Source organism: Oryctolagus cuniculus, chromosome 13 (assembly GCF_051225735.1).
Source record: "Oryctolagus cuniculus isolate XC-2025 breed Fujian yellow rabbit chromosome 13, ASM5122573v1, whole genome shotgun sequence".
Lineage (NCBI taxonomy): Eukaryota > Metazoa > Chordata > Mammalia > Lagomorpha > Leporidae > Oryctolagus > Oryctolagus cuniculus.
In genome coordinates, this window is record NC_142879.1 from 19,265,803 (window position 1) to 19,281,389 (window position 15,587).

Consider the following 15,587-nt stretch of genomic DNA (forward strand, 5'->3'; position numbering starts at 1 on the left):
ATCTTCCATCTGCTGGTTCATTCCCCAAATGGCTGCAACGGCCAGGGCTGGGCCAGGCTGAAGCCAGGAGGCAGGAGCTCCATCCGGGTCTCCCATGTGGGTGGCGGGGATGCAAGCACTCAGACCATGATCTGCTGCTTTAGCAAAGAGCTGGGGCAGAGGCAGAGCAGCGGAGACCCCAACCAGCCTCCCCGGACAGGATGCCGGCGCTCAAGGCTGAACCCGCTCTCCACGATGCCGGAGCCCGCTGACTGCATTTTCTTCAAGTGAGAGAGGAGAACAGTCCAACCATGAACTCCTGACACCAGGGGCAGTGCCCTCTCTCTGGTCCCATGAGGCAAAACATTCCCACATCTAGTGCTTATTTTTAAGGCCAGATTTAGTTTTACCCCTTGTAGACCTTAAACCTGCTGCTGGAAGAAATCAGCCAGCCACGGTTCTGGGCTTCCAGACAAATGGGGCTGTGGGGGGCTCAGCGACACAGATCAGGGTGCGGCCCTCCCTGGAGACACCTCGGCCACCGCCTGTCGCATCCCTCTCTCCTGTCTGCAGGTGGAGCGGGGTGGGACGGGATGAGCAGAGGGGTTCTCGTCTCTCAGAGAAGGGGGTGCCCTGTGACCACCACAGAGGTCATGACCCTGGGCCAGCCCATGGATCAGTGGGACAGCCTCTGGGCCTCCTCCACCAGCCCTCCCCTGCACAGCCCGTTCCCCCCCCCCCCCCATCCAGGGAGTTTGAAGAACAGATCTTGTCTCTCCAATAACAACCAGCCACTGAACGGCGCGGTTTCCCAGCTGCCCAGCGGCCAGGCAGCAGGAGCAGACATCTCCTTGACTGGGACCACACATCTGGCCTAAATTGTTATTCCCGCAAGACAAGTTTACTGAACGGTTAGGCGATGCCTCCACGCACAGCCTCGGCAGAAAAGCTTAAAATATACTTTAATACATTTAAAGAGCCATTTCAGAGACAGGCTTTCTCATGATAAAGATACAACTGACACTCATTGGGCACTAAAATGTCAAGTTGTTGCTATCCAGCAGGGAGCCTCACAGCCATCAGATCTGAAGCTCTGCTCTGCCCTTCCCCAACAACGGACTTGGGCTCCCAAAACGGGCGTCTTGGAAGGACCTGCACAAATCTTACTAGGCACCGTCTCTTCTTCCAGTGAGGTGCCCTAGGGAGCTGAGGGAGACAGGGGGAGCTGGGAGTGGGGGGCTGGGAGGAACAACGGAGAACAAAAGGCACCTTTGGTATCCATGGGCGCCCTCAATCCCCAAGAAGAAGGAGCTGCTGGGGAAACAGCTGCTAGGTGGGTTCCATAGAGGTGACCCCAAAGCCTCTCCCAGCCCTGCAACCTCCCTTAGCTGGGCTGGGTTGGGCTGGTGGGGACAAGAGGGACACCAGCACAGGCAGGGCCTTGCTTTGGACTGGGTTCCTAGGGCAGATGGAGGCGGGGGAACCCGGCAAGCGCCACCCCAAGGAGCCGTGAGTCCTGAGCCCGGCCCACTGTTCTAAGATAGTTGCTTTACTTTCATCTGTTTGACTTTCCTGAGCTCACAAATAGGGTGTGGATGAATTGCGGAGCAACAGTAGGAGAGGAAAATAAAAAAATAGAAAGGGCCCAAATGTTAGGAAATTTGAGGGGGGGGGGCGCTGATGAATAGAGGGAAGCCGAATCCCGGGCTCTTATTGCTGACTGTCCACGCACACACAACTCGGCATCTGGGGCAGGTGCACTGTGGGTGTCGGCTGGGGTGGTCACACCAAACGGGCCTTTTTGACAAAACCCTGTTAGTTGGGAAGCTGCCCAGCAGAGCCGACGGGGCAACCTGGGGGTGAACACCGGCCTGCCTTCCCTCAGTACATGAACAGGAGTGTGTTTGCTGAGGTGGGTGTGGGAATCCATCAGCCAGTGAAGCAGCTGGTGGTGCGTGTTTGTACTTGACAGCTGTAAGGTTCTATGCAAAATCTAGGGGTGGCACTGTTGCACAACGCAGGTGGGGGTGTGGCTGCGGGGGTGTGAGGAGTAGTTCACAGGCTGTGGACAACTGGGCACGGAGGTCCGAGTGTGTACAAATGAAGACCGAAATGAGTGCAGAGTAGGGGAGAGAGTAATGGGTTTTGGAGTCAGTCTGACGTGGCCCTGACTCCCAGCTCTGTCATTAAGCAGATGCGTAACCTTGGGAGAGCCACTCAATCTTCAATTTCCTCAGCCATAAAGCGAGGATGGCGAGGAGCACCTTTGAAGGTTGCCACGAAGACCAGAAATGACTGCAGGGGCCGGCACTGGCTGCAACAGCTGCGGCTGCCTCCCGAATCCTACAGGGAGTGCCTGGGTGGAGCCCTGGATACTCCCCTCCCCGCTAGTGCACCTTCCCAGGTGCATGGGTCCCTGCCACTCCTGGCTTTGGCCTGGTTCAGTCCTGGCTGCTGTGGGCATTTGGGTAGTGAATAAAACAACTTTTAACAGATTCTGTAGCTCACACGGCTAGGGCTCTGTTCTGTGCATGAAATGTGCGTGTGTGCACGACCAAAGCAAAGCCTTCTCCTCTCCCGCTCCAAGGAGCCGCCCGGTGCCAGTCCACACACACCCCGCAGGGCGCCCGGGTCCCAGCAGGAGGCTGAGAGGCCCCGCAGCCGCAAAGACTTCCTTTTTTTTTTTTTTTTTTTTAAACAGGCAGAGTGGACAGGGAGAGAGAGAGACAGAGAGAAAGGTCTTCCTTCACCCTCCAATGGCCGCCGCGGCCAGCGTACCGTGCTGATCCGCAGGCAGGAGCCAGGTGCTTCTGCATGGGGTGCAGGGCCCAAGCACTTGAAAGTGTGCAACCGGGCTCAGAATCCGGCGCCCCGACCGGGACTAGAACCCGGTGTGCCGGCGCCGCAAGGCGGAGGATTAGCCTAGTGAGCCGCGGCGCCGGCCTAAGACTTCCTTTTCTCCCCTCCGCCCAACAACGGTTGAACGCCGCCACCCGCGCCCACGCCCTACCTCCGCACCCGCCCCCGGCCCGACCGGCGCGAGCCTGGGGTGGGCGATTCGGAGCGCGCGGAAGAGGACTCGGCGCGTATTCCCCCTTAAGACGACCCAGGAAGCGGCGGCCGCCCTTACGGGGCCACCTTAACGGCGGAGTCGCGGTGTGGCCGCGCGCCAAGCCCCGCCCCCGCCCCGCCCCGCCGCGCTCCGCCCCTCTCCTCGCGCGCGGCACAAGCGTTTTCGGCTCGGAGCTCCGCTGCTGACGCCGTCCGGAGCCGGGGGTCGCGAGGCGGCCACGAACTCCCCCGGGGGCCGCATCCCCCCGCCGCGGCGACGCCCGAGCAGCCGCCCGGCTCCCCTGCGCCGCGTTCCTCCAGGGGCGCGGGGAGGAGACCCAGCCCGGTCCCCGGCTGCGCTTGGAGAGGCGCGGCCGCGGCCGGCGGCTCGGCTCCGGGAGCAGCGCGGGGGGCGCCCGGCGGCCCCTTGCAGAGGCGCGCGGAGACAGCGTCCCGCGTGCACGAACCCGGATCGCGGCTGGAGCGAGGTAGGCTCGCCGGGGATGCGGGACTCCGAGCAAACTTTCTTTCCCGCTTCGCCTCGCCGGCCCTCGGGCTCCCGAGCCCGTTTCGCGCCGCGTCGCCTGCAGCGTTTTCGGCGGCGGGCGTGCGCGCGCAGGTGTGCGGGGCGCTGCCTCCTCGCTGTCGGTCCGGAGGAGCCGCGCAGCCGAACGAGGGCTTCCCTTCCCCGGCTCTCGGCGTCGCGGGACCGCGCGGGCAGGGGGTGCGGAGGGGCCTTCTCCACGCCCGGGTGGAGCTCTCGGAGAGCGCAGTTACCCACCCCGCCCCCCGCTCCGCGCCTGCCTCTCCCCTCCCCCTTGGCTTGGGAACGAGACGCAGAATGGAAAACTGTTGCAAAAATATTTTCCGCGTCTGTTCCCTTTCTCGAAAGCCCCAAAGAGAGATTGGAAAAAAAAAAAAAAGAAGAAGAAGAAGAAGAAGAAAAGAAGCAGGAAGGAGGGGCTGCGTGGGGACCTGGGAGAGGGGCTCCGGGGGGTGGGGAGGGCGGAGTGCGCGCCAGACGGCTTTGCTTTGCGGAGAAGCCTCAGCAGTTTCTCTCTGCCGCTTGCAAAAACATCTTCAGACGCTCACGTCTATAATTAGCTGTGGAAAAAGCTGGGAGTTCCCTCGCTCGGCTGTTGTCTGAGTGTGCGTCCAGAACCAACTGTAGGAGTGCGAGGAGGGCGCCGCGCCTCTCGGGGCCCACCGGGGAGGGCGGGCAAGGGGCGAGGCCGAAAAGTTCGCGGTTTCCAGGCTGCGATGCAGGCCGGGGCTGTTCCGCGCTGTCCCCTCGCGACCCTCACACGCTCACGCACACGCCTGGCGCGCGCCTGCTGCAGGGGGCCCGCGGTCCGCTGCCCACGGGGGTGCCCCTCGCCTGCTGCGGCGGTGTGCGTGCGTGCGTGAGTGGAGGGCCCGGCGGTGGCCGCCGCATCCTGGAAGGGACTCGCCGAACGCTGCAGGCGCTGGTCTGGGGGGGGGAAACCGTCGGAGGAGAAATCGGCGGGCACCCTGCTGAGGGCGGTGGAGGGGGAGAGCCAACACCACATCCCGTTCTGCAGCGCCACCTCCTCCTCCTCTGGGTGGGGCGCCTGGTGTGGGAGACTCGGCCCCTCCCCAGAGCTACCCCCCACCCCCGCTTTGGGAGGCCTCGCTGCGCCCCCCTCTGCTCGGGCTCTCTTTACTTGGAAAGAGGGGAGGAACCGGGGTCATCCCTGTCGGGGCCAGGTGATGGCGAGGGGCCTCGGGGTGAGCACGGCCAGGGCCCGGGCTGTTGGTGAGCCTGGCAACCTCCCTGTGCCCAGGGAGAGAGACGAGGCTGTGAGAGTCAGGCGGGGGAGCCCGCGCTTCTGCCTCCAGCCCTGGTGGAGAGTTTGGCTGGGGAAGGAGGAAGCAAGACTTGGCCGGGAGAGCCTAGGGGTGCCGGGTAGCAACAGGAACCAGTGTCCATTTGGGGCCCCAGGTGATGGATCTGCACCCCAAGGCTGACGCAGGTCCCTACCTGTGGGCTTGGCCATGGACAGGGGCCCCAGGACAGAATCCGTGCCCTTGTTCAGCAGGGAGGGGAGGAGAATCCATGTCTACGCCCCTCCTTGGGCGAGCAGTCGTGCCTGCCACCATCTTGCTGAGGTGCAAGCCCCAAACCACGCCGGCCCCCACCCCAGCTCCCTGCTTCTCGTCCAGCCGGCCCCTGGTCCCACCGCCCCTGCGGCCGGCCTGTCCGTTTTCGGAGCTCTGACAGGGGACGATTACGGCAGTCTGGCAGGGCTGCTGGCTGAGAAGCAGGTTCCTGGTGAGCGTGCACCGGGCGCCCGCTCCGATGGCCCAGAGTCTGGGCGGGGTGGGGGGAACGTGTCCCCGCAGCCGGGCCCTTCCCCTCCGGGGCTCAGGGCTCGGGCTCGGGGCTCGCGGCTCCGGGCGGGACCGGGACTGCAGCAGAGCGGCGGCCCCCTGCGCTCTCGGCTGCCTCTGTGGCCGCGCCCGGTTGTCTGCCTCTCCCGCAGCTCGGCTCCACCCTCCCGGGCCCGGCCTCTGCCCGAGAGCTCCGAGCGCGCGACTTCCTGCCCCCTACCGCGCCGAGCCCTAGCCCCCTTGCCCTTCCCACCTCCCGGTTCTTGGATTCAAGGTCAAGTCACGTTCCTAGCGCCCAGCACAGTGCCTGAGACCTGGGAGGCCCTTTACTGGGAGAAGGAAGGGGCGGCTTGGGCGCGTCTGGCAGTGAACCTCAGCCTGGCAGGTTGCTCCCTCTGCACAGCCCGTGGTGGGCGGGGGCTGCCCGGGTCAGATTTGCCAGACTGCTGTGGATTCAAATCCAAACGGGAGGCCGGGGCTGGGCCTGAGCAGAGCAGTTAGCATTGCCCAGGGTGTTGAATGCTGGGGGAAGTAAGGTGGGGAGGGGCTCAGTGGGCAAGGATGTTGGGAGCTTTGCCCTTCCTGCCCTCACTGACCTGGGTCCAGGGAGGAAGGGGGCCGGGGCTGCTCGGCCCAGCACTGCCCCAGCTGCTACCTGTCAGCAAGCGAAGCCTTCCACGGGGAAGTGCCTCTCATTCAAGTTCTCTTCTCTCAGGAACACCGCCCCCACCCCCACACCCCATGGGTCCTTTTCTTTCAAAGCTCCTGGCCTGGAGACCCAGCACCCACACACAGCCCAGCCCCACGTCTGGGCCATGCCCATGTAAGGTAGAACATTCCAGAGCCACCAGGCTTTGGCGGGAGGAAAGGAAGGTGTGCATTCCTGGTCCCCAGGACTCTAAGAAGCCTGATGGGCTTGAGCTTGCAGGGGAGTGGTCCAGCCTGGGCCCCACTGGCCTTCCCTGGGGGCCTTCTCAGACCATCTGACCCCTATTCCGGGCTCCCAGGCATGGATTCTGCCTTTGGAAGGAGGGATGAGAGGCAGGCCCCTGGACCCAGTCGTGATGTGATGGAGCTTTCTCCACTCATTTCCCATGTTCCGTGGGTCGCAGGAGCCGAGCAGACCTGGGGCTGGAGTCCAGAGGCCGGTGTGGAAGGTTTTGTGCTCCGCTTCCTCTCCCAGCGTCTCTCTTTGTCTCCTCTTTCCTTTTTCCCTCGTGTGAGCCATTCTTGTTCCACTGACTGATTTCCTCTGTGCATGTTAAAACAGAAATGACGGGCACTTTCTGCTCTGCCTCCACCTCGGCCCACGAGAAACCAGGCAGGATCTGGTTAGAAGCAGAGCCAGGGCTCCCGGTCAGGGAAGCTGGAAGCTGGTGGGGGGCAGGGCAGGGGCGCTGGTGGAAAGGTCAGGAGCCGGAGGCATCAGGGGTGGGGTCCCGCGCTCTCCTGCCTGGTTCCTCTCTGGCTGAGGTCAGCCTCATCCTTTCCCTTGGCTCTGCGTCCCTACGTTTCACGCACAAATCCCTGGAAGTTTCAGGAGGGGGCACTTAATGCCCTGCCACGTCAGCTGGGGCACAGAGAGGGAGCCTGGGGTGGTGTTTCGTCGAGGCCGGGTTCAAGGAAAACAGCTCAGGACACTTCACAGTGAGGTCTGCCTTGGCTGCAAAATCAGTGCCGGGGTACACACTAGTGTGCCCTCTGTGGAGGGGAAGTCAGCAAAACTACACCCACGTTTACCAGCAGCCTGTGCCGAGGAACTCACCCGGAAGGTGCGCGTTCCCGAGCCCGGAGCCACGGATGCACCTGGTGACTCTTGCAGGCGTATTTGTAATAGGAAACTACTCAGATTCCCATCCTTAAGGGACCGGTTGAATGAGCAGTGGTACGTGCACAGAATGGAGTATTACACAGCCAATAAGAGAGAGAGTGAGTAGGGGTCCTAGGAACTCACGCTGCGATGTATAGAGTGCATTGCTAAAGAAAAAAGAAAAAAAAAAAGGAAGATACAGGAAAGTATGGAGAGTATGGCACCTTTGGGGTGAGAAAGTAGGAGGAATAAGTCTGTTTTGCAAACACATACACAGAAAGGATAAGCCGTAGCTGATTAAAGTGGTTGCTGATAGGGAGCGGATGGGTCCAGGGTGGAAGAGAGACACACGGGAGAGGCTTTTCTCGTTTCGCCTTCTCAGACAGTTTTGATCCAAAAGAAGGAGAAAGCGACCCTAATGTCAGCCACAACAGAAACAGTGACTAACATCAACTTCACGACAAGGGAAGCGGGGATTCGAGGAATTTTTAAAGCTTGGTGCTATCTGTGGACAAAAAGAGCTGCCCAGAAACCTTGAAGCCTGCAGGCCTGTTTTTGGTGGTAGTCTTGGCATCAGAAATCGGAAACTTTGCTGTGTTTGCTGGGGGTTAGAGCAGAGGAGTAACCGTGTTGCTACTGCTGTAAAGCAAGGCCTCCCCAGGGAACAAGAGAGAAACAAGGATGAGGTGGGCTGGGGAGGGGGACCCGTGGTGTTTGTGTGCTCCTAGGTCTGCCCAGCGAAAGGGTCTGGAGGCAGTGCTGCCCCAGGTAGCATTCAACGCATCTAGCACCTGGAGTTTAATTTCTCTTTTTTAAAGATGGATTTATTTGAAAGAGTTATATAGATAGATAGACGGTGAGAGAAAGAGATCTTCCATCTACTGGTTCACTCTCCAGATGGCTGCAACAAGCCAGGAGCTTCAGCCGGGTCTCCCACTTGGGTTCAGGGGCCCAAGCACCTGGGCCATCCTCCACTGCTTTCCCAGGCCATTAGCAGGGAGCTGGATTGGAAGTGGAACAGCCGGGACTCGAACCGGTGGCCATATGGGATGCTGGTGTCAAGGGCAGTGGCTTTACCCACCATACCACAGCGCTGGCCCCTGGGGTTTAATTTCTGAGGACCATTTACCGCTACAAGAAACCAGTGCTGTTTGGAGAAGTGGCTGATTCCAAGCCTGGGCCTGGGGAAGTCCAGGTGAACCATGCTGTGCCAGAAAGTGAAAGCATACGGCACTTCAGAGGGCACAGGAACTGTCTTAATGGGGCTTCCATGGGGTGAGTGGGGTGCACTGAGCATCAAAAAGCCCGACACACGGAGCACAACGATTCCGGATGGAGGCTGGTGTTGCAGCCTGGTGGGTGAAGCTACAGCCTGTGACACTGCATCCCATGTGGTGCTGGTTTGAGTCCCAGCTGCTCCACTTCTGATCCAGCTCCCTGCTGATGCGCCTGGGAAAGCAGCAGAGGATGCCCCTGGTGCTTGGGCCCCTGCACTCATGTAGGAGACCCGGGTGAAGCTCCTGGCTCCTGGCTTTGGCCCGGCCCAGCCCCAGCTGTTGTGGTCACTGGGGAGTGAACCAGCAAATGGAAGACCTTTCTTTCTGTCTCCATCTCCCTCTTTCTCTGTAACTCTCTTTCTTTCTTTTTTTTTTTTTTTTTTTTTTTGACAGGCAGAGTGGACAGTGAGAGAGAGAGAAAGGTCTTCCTTTTGCCGTTGGTTTACCCTCCAATGGCCGCCGCGGCTGGCACGCTGTGGCTGGCACATCGCGCTGATCCGATGGCAGGAGCCAGGTACTTCTCCTGGTCTCCCATGGGGTGCAGGGCCCAGGCACTTGAGCCATCCTCCACTGCACTCCCGGGCCACAGCAGAGAGCTGGCCTGGAAGAGGGCAACAGGGACAGAATCCGGCGCCCTGACCGGGACTAGAACCCGGTGTGCCAGCGCTGCAAGGCAGAGGATTAGCCTAGTGAGCCACAGCGCCGGCCAACTCTCTTTCAAATAAATAAAATAAATCCTTACAAAGTAAAAAAGGTGCCGTGAGGCAGTTCTGACAGGTGACAGGGCAGGGAGGAGCAGGAAGTCAGAGTAATCAGAGAACTTAAAAACAATTTTAATTTAATTGACAAATACTAATTTTATTTATTGGGGTGTAATGTGATGTTTTGATACATGTATATTATGTAATGATTAACTCAAGCTAGCATCTCAATCACATATTTGTGTGTGTGTGTGTACATTTAAATCTCTCTTGGCAATTTTGGAATATACATTACATTTTTAAAAATATTTATTTGTTTGAAAGGCAGAATAGAGAGAGAGAGCAAGAGACACAGAGAGAGTGATCTTTCATCTTCCATTTGGTTCACTCCCCAAATGGCCACATTGGCTGGAGTGGAGCCAGACTGAAGCCGGGAGCCAGGAGCTTCTTCCAGGTCTCCCACATGGGTGGCAGGGGCCCAAGCCTTTGGGCCATCTTCCATTACTTTCGCAGGTGCATTAGCAGGGATCTGGATCTGAAGTGGAGCAGTCAGGACTCGAACCGGCACCTATACGGGATGTAGTCACCACGGGTAGTGGCTTTAACCCGCTATACCAGAGCACTGGCCGCACATTATGTTATTACCACCTGCAGTAGATCTCAAAAACGTGTCCTTTTTGCCTATGTGAAACATTGCACCCTGGGGCCAGCATCTGCTGACCCCCCTCCCTGCTTCTGAACTTTAAATCCACAGATTTGCAGCCCCCACAGTAATACCAGGTTCAGGCTGGCTCACTAATGGATGCTGAAAGAGGGTGGTGTTAATGTGTCTCAGCTCAGGCCGCTGTTGCAGGAACACCGCAGAGTAGGGGCCTTGGACGACAGGCGTCTGTTGCTCACTGCTCTGGAGGTGGGAGGTCTGGGACACGTGGTGTCTGGAGAGGGCCCGCTTCCTGGTTTGCACAAGGCCATGTCCTCATGTGGCAGAGAGAGGGAGAGAGACGCCATCTCTCCTGTTCACAAGGGCTGCACTCTGGTGATCTCAGAGCCCTGCCTCCCCGCACCATCGCCTGGGGACGTTCAGCCCACAGCACAGCACATCCCCTCCCAGGGGACTTAGTCCTTCCGGGAGCCGTGGATGGGGACATCCTGCACTGCCACCTCAGCCGGTCATCGGACTCCAGCACTCCCCGGCCGGCTCACCTTAGCCTGCAGTGTTGCAGTAAGGGTGTTAACCACACCCCTGTGTAGCTGCCAACAACGTTTGTCCTGGACCTCTTTTTCTTTTTAGATTTATTTATTTGAAAGGCAGGGTTAGAGAGAGGGAGACAAGGGAGAGATCTTCCATCCTCTGATTCGCTCCCCAGATGGATGCAACAACTGGATCTGGGCTGGTGCAGAGCCAGGAGCTTCACCCGGGTCTCCCACGTGGGTGCAGGGCCCAAGCACTGGGACCATCTTCTGCTGCTTTCCCAGGTGCATTAGCAGGGAGCTGGACCAGAAGTGGAGCAGCCGGCACTTGAATCAGTGCCCATGTGGTATGCCGGCGTCACAGGTGGCGGCTTTACCCACCATACCACAATGCCAGCCCCTTGTTCTCAGTCTTCATTATAAAGAGATAAAAGAGAAATCTAAAATGTAAGCCGTCCTCAGCACTCCTCTCTTACGGGGATAAAAGGACCATATTGAACTCCCTGCCTCATTGTGACTGGATCATCATGGTACATCAGGAGTGCTGCTTCTGTGCTAATCCCTCCAGCATCATCAAGGACAGGGTCAAGACCCTCCAAGACCTTGCAGCCCTAGTTACCTGTGGTCAGGCCTTGGGGGATGGCTTCCTTATCTCCTCCCCCTTGTGGACCCTTGGTCTCCATTGTCCTTGTAAATTTGTCTAAGATTGCATTGCTGCGGTCCAGTTAATGGTGGTCCGACAACTATATGCCACTCTTTAAGAACTGGGTTATGCCGCTGTTTAAGCACCAGATTGGGAATTCTACATCCGCCCACGGCCACTGCCAAGATGCAGAGATGTAATACATCATACACTGAGTTGCTGAGGTGGTAGCCAATGACGGGTAAGATCCCCTGGCGCAGCCCTTAACAGCTGGAGTAGTAGTCAAGGACGGGTAAGATCCCCAGAGGGGGACAACCCAAGACAGACATGCTCCCTAAAGGGCTGATCCCAGTCAGAGGGGACAGCCTAAGACAGGCACACTCTCCGCTCAGTTCCTCTTCCTCTCTTTAATATAAAACAAAAAAGGGGGATCTGTGGGGAAATTAGGCACACGTGGCAATTCAAAGATGGCGCCCAAAGGAAGTAAGGTGGGCGGTACCCGAAGTCGTTTACCACCAAAGCTGATTGGCCGTGCAGCATCAGGGAGGTGACAACTGATGATGAGTGTACAGACATATGGCTGGTCCTGTAAAAAGTCGCCCTGTAAAATGACCTTTTAAGTAACTGGTCGGTCCTTAAGCCCTGCCCCAGTAATCATGTGGTCTTGTGCTTTAAAAGGCTTTGCCATGTGCCAATAAACGGAGTTCTTGCTTGCTTGACTTGACTCCCCGCTGCGTCTGACTGTCTCCAGGATCGGGAGGCTGGGGAACGGGCGAGCGACGCACTTACCTTTCTTCGGACCCCGTCCATCCTCGTTCGGGTGGACTAAGACCCAGCAAATGTCATAGCCAGGGCAAATTTTAGAGTAGTAACTATTTTTGCTCTAAATGAGGATAACGTTATTCCAGGTTTAAGGTGTGCCTGGATCTGTCTCGTCAACCAGCAAAGCACAGACAGCTTGAAAGCCACTGCCGGCCCGTGCTGTAAATTTAAACATCAGTGTCATCAGAGGCTTGGGGTGGCAGGCTGGGAGCAGCCCACGCAAGTGCTGCCGGCCTGGACGCCGCGGTGGTGCTGCTGTAGCGAGGCCATGTTTCTAAATGGAGCATTGCTTCGGATGATTTTTTTCAGGAATGGTGCATTAACTTATATGAAAAAATTTTACAAAGACATGCAAACAACTTTCATTATACATGCAAAATAAGAAAGAAAAGTGAATGTAATTTTAAAAAATGTTAAAGTTGAGCACTGATGGGTCAAAGGGGAAAGGTGTGGAGGTGGAAACCAGTCTGGAATAAAGGAAGCTAAATAGATGTGACAGCCACATGCTGTGGGTAAACTTTTTTTGTTTTGTTTTAAGATTTTTATTTATTTATTTGAAATGCAGAATTAGAGAGAGGCAGAGAGACAGGTCTTCCATCCGCTGATTCACTCCCAAATGGCAGCAACAGTTGGAGCTGGACTGATCCAAAGCTAGGAGCCAGGAGCTTCTTCCAGGTCTCCCACGCAGGTGCAGGGGCCCAAGGACTGGGGCCATCCTCCACTGCTTTCCCAGGCCACAGCAGAGAGCTGGATTAAAATGGAGCAGCCAGGACTCGAACCAGCGCCTGTATGGGATGCTGGCACTTCAGGATCTGAGTCAAAAATTAATAATGAAAGATATTCTGGGAAATTTTCAAAATAAATATGAAATTATTTAAATTATTAAGTTTTTTAGGTATGAGAATGGTAATGTGGTTTCATAGGAGAATATTCTTAGAGATTATGCAAATTTTATTTAAGGCCAAAGTGTAAGTTATTTCCAGATGACTCAGGGAAAGGTGTGTGTGTGCGTGCATATATGTGAAGGTACTTCAAAATGTCTCGGGAAGTGAGAGTGAGTATAGCCCAGAGGCTGGTTAAGAGCCCACGTCCCACATCTGCGTGCCTGGGATCAATCCCTGGCTCCAGCTTCCTGCCCCAGCAGACCCTCGGAGCCAGTGGTGATGGCGCCTGCCCCCACCATGGGACACCTGGATGGAGTTCCCAGCGCCCTGCTTTGGCCTGGCCCAGCCCCAGCCGTGGAGGGCATTTGGGGGGTGAGCCAGTAGACAGGAGCTCACCCACTTTCGTTCTCTCTCTCTGCCTCTTAAATAAATAAAACAAAATTTAAAGAACTAGCTGAACTATTTTTTTTAAGATTTATTTTATTTATTTGAAAGAGTTACAGAAAAAGGTAGAGAGAGGTCTTCCATCCACTGGTTCACCCCCCCAGATGGCTGCAAGGGCCAGAGCTGCGCTGATCTGAAGCCAGGAGCCAGGAGCTTCCTCCAGGTCTCCCACGTGGGTGCAGGGGCCCAAGGACATGGGCCATTCTTTGCTGCTTTCTCAGGTGCACCAGCAGGGAGCTGAATTGGAAGTGGAGTAGCTAGGACTCCAACTGGTGCCCATATGGGATGTTGGCTCTGCTGGTGATGGCTTCACCTGCTTGGCCACAGCACTGGCCCCACTAAACTTTTTTTTAAGTTCTTGGAACATAGAATTAAAAGATGAATTTATTTTTGGTGCAAAAAAAAAAAAAATTGAAATCCATGCAGTCTTTCCATACGGCGACATTTTCCATTAATTTTTTGAAGACCCTTAAAAGCATAGATTTCAAGCTTTTTTTTCTTTTTTGCACCAAAATAAACTTCCCCTTTAATACTGTTTTCCTGTGGTCTTTATGAAGTATTCTCATATGCCAAGTGGGAGGGCATACAGGATGCTGACAACTACTGAGCCCAAGTGAAGGATCCCGAGTTGTTGGTTGTGCTGTTTCCTGTGTTTCAGGTTTGCAGTTTTACATCCTAAGATAGGGAAGCAGTCAGTGCCAGGAAGGACTCTGCTGTCTCCCAGACCCCTGAGCAACGCCATTGTCTTCCCTAACTCCCCACAGAGCACGCAGAGGGGCTGCCCTCGGGGACTCTCCCTCTCCATCCTCAGTGCCGCTGGCACCAGCCTTTCCTGTCCGGCTCTGCAGCAGGTGCACAGAGACAGCCTGGGGACTGGGGGCTTCTAGAACTCCTCCCTTTCAAAGAGGGGCCCTGGTGGACAGAGGATGGACGGATTCAGCCAGAGGTCGTTGTGGGTCAGCCTTTCTGGTCCGCTTTGAATTCCATAACCAGGTGATTCAGAGAAAACCTGGCTGTTGCCTGTGTGGGCCTTCATGCCTGAGCTGAGCAAAGCCTGCTAGGGGGCCCTTGGCAGGGACAGCACACCTGGCTGCCCACCCCCCCTTCCCAGCCTGGTCCTGCCCCGGGAGAGGGTGAGTTTCCGGGATTCCTCCTCCTCTCTGCTCCCTGGGAACTGCAGGCGAGGTCCGACGTGACCCAGGGCTCTTTCCTGGAGGACAGCGCTTCCGTCAGTTCCCCTTCCGTGCTCCTAGGGAGCCTGAAAGAGCGAGTGCCAGGAAGTTGGCGAGGGGGCAGGTGGAGAGGAGTGTGTTGTCCTGTGCCAGAAGAGCCCAGGGACCGACAGGCAGAAAACTTGGGATCTGGACTCTACCTGCTGTGTGACCTTGAGTGGGGCAGGTGACACCTCTGGGCCTTTGCCTCCCCCGCTGCAACGTGAAACCAAGTTTGGACATTGGACGCAAGACATTTCCGACCTAAGACCCTCCTCTTGTAGGGAAGACAAAGGGCGGCGAGACGCTGAGCGCCTCAGCCTGCAGCCACGTTCCGTGCTGCTGTCTACAATGACCAGGAGGCCAGCAAGGTCCCGCCTGCCTTCGGACTTCCTCCCTTGAGGCTTAGCGATAGGATGTGCCCCTCTGCCTGCCTGGTTCAGTTGGGAAGCATTTCCCCAGTCCTTCCGTGACTCCATCACGTGCCGAGCTGGAAAGCAGGAAGTATTGGCCACTGGTGGAGAAGTCTAGGCCTTCAGGGGGTTTACTGCCTCCTGGGGCGTATGATCCCCACGAAGGGGCTGCTGGATTGAACCAAATGAAATCGTCATAACGTGGCCACTTCTGACCTATAAAAGGCCATTTCATGTGGCTCGTCCCAGAATTAATATTATTAGACATTAGGATTGTGGGCAGTGCTATGGGCTGGGGAGATGAGGTTTTCATTGGAATTGTGGGTTGGATTAGGAAACATGTGCGTATAGCCACCAGCTGCTGGGACAGCTTGCCCTCCCTCTCAATCCAGACTTTGGCCCCGGAGGTAGACATGTTGGCCGAGCCCTTGTCCAGACTGGCTGAGATTCCAGCACTGGCCTTCCTGGGGACTGGCCAGGGCAGCTGTCCACGGGTAGGGAGAGAAGTATGGTCCGTCTATAGACCACTGTTCCTGCATCCTACATGCCCTGTTTTCTTGCCTTGGAAGCTGACGATGAAGAAAGGAGGAAGTGGGAAATGCCCACCCTCTTTCTGGGGGCAGCCGAGAGCAGGAACACACACGTGAAGCCTCGTCTGGCACAGGGACGCATGACCAAGTGGCGGTGGGGAGCTGCTGATGGAATCGCTGGGAGCTGAAGAGGTGTTAGTGGGAATGGGAAGACCAGAATTTGGCAGGACCCAACTGGAAATTATTCTTGGAGGAGGCGATTGCCAAACAGGATTTGAA

The 15,587-nt window shown here is 56.9% G+C and overlaps 1 protein-coding gene across 4 annotated transcripts in view; it reads left to right on the forward strand.

Annotated features, from left to right (window-relative positions):
• Positions 1-3,210: 3,210 nt before the first annotated feature.
• ATP2B4 (ATPase plasma membrane Ca2+ transporting 4) overlaps positions 3,211-15,587 on the forward strand; it is an 89,583-nt gene continuing 77,206 nt past the window's right edge. For 3 of the 4 annotated variants that reach the window (XM_051821144.3, XM_089311332.1, XM_002717580.6), the window contains exon 1: positions 3,211-3,518. The gene's annotated coding sequence lies outside the window, so the exon portion shown is untranslated. The remainder of the gene's footprint in view (positions 3,519-15,587) is intronic. The other variant, XM_089311331.1, reaches the window with a different exon arrangement.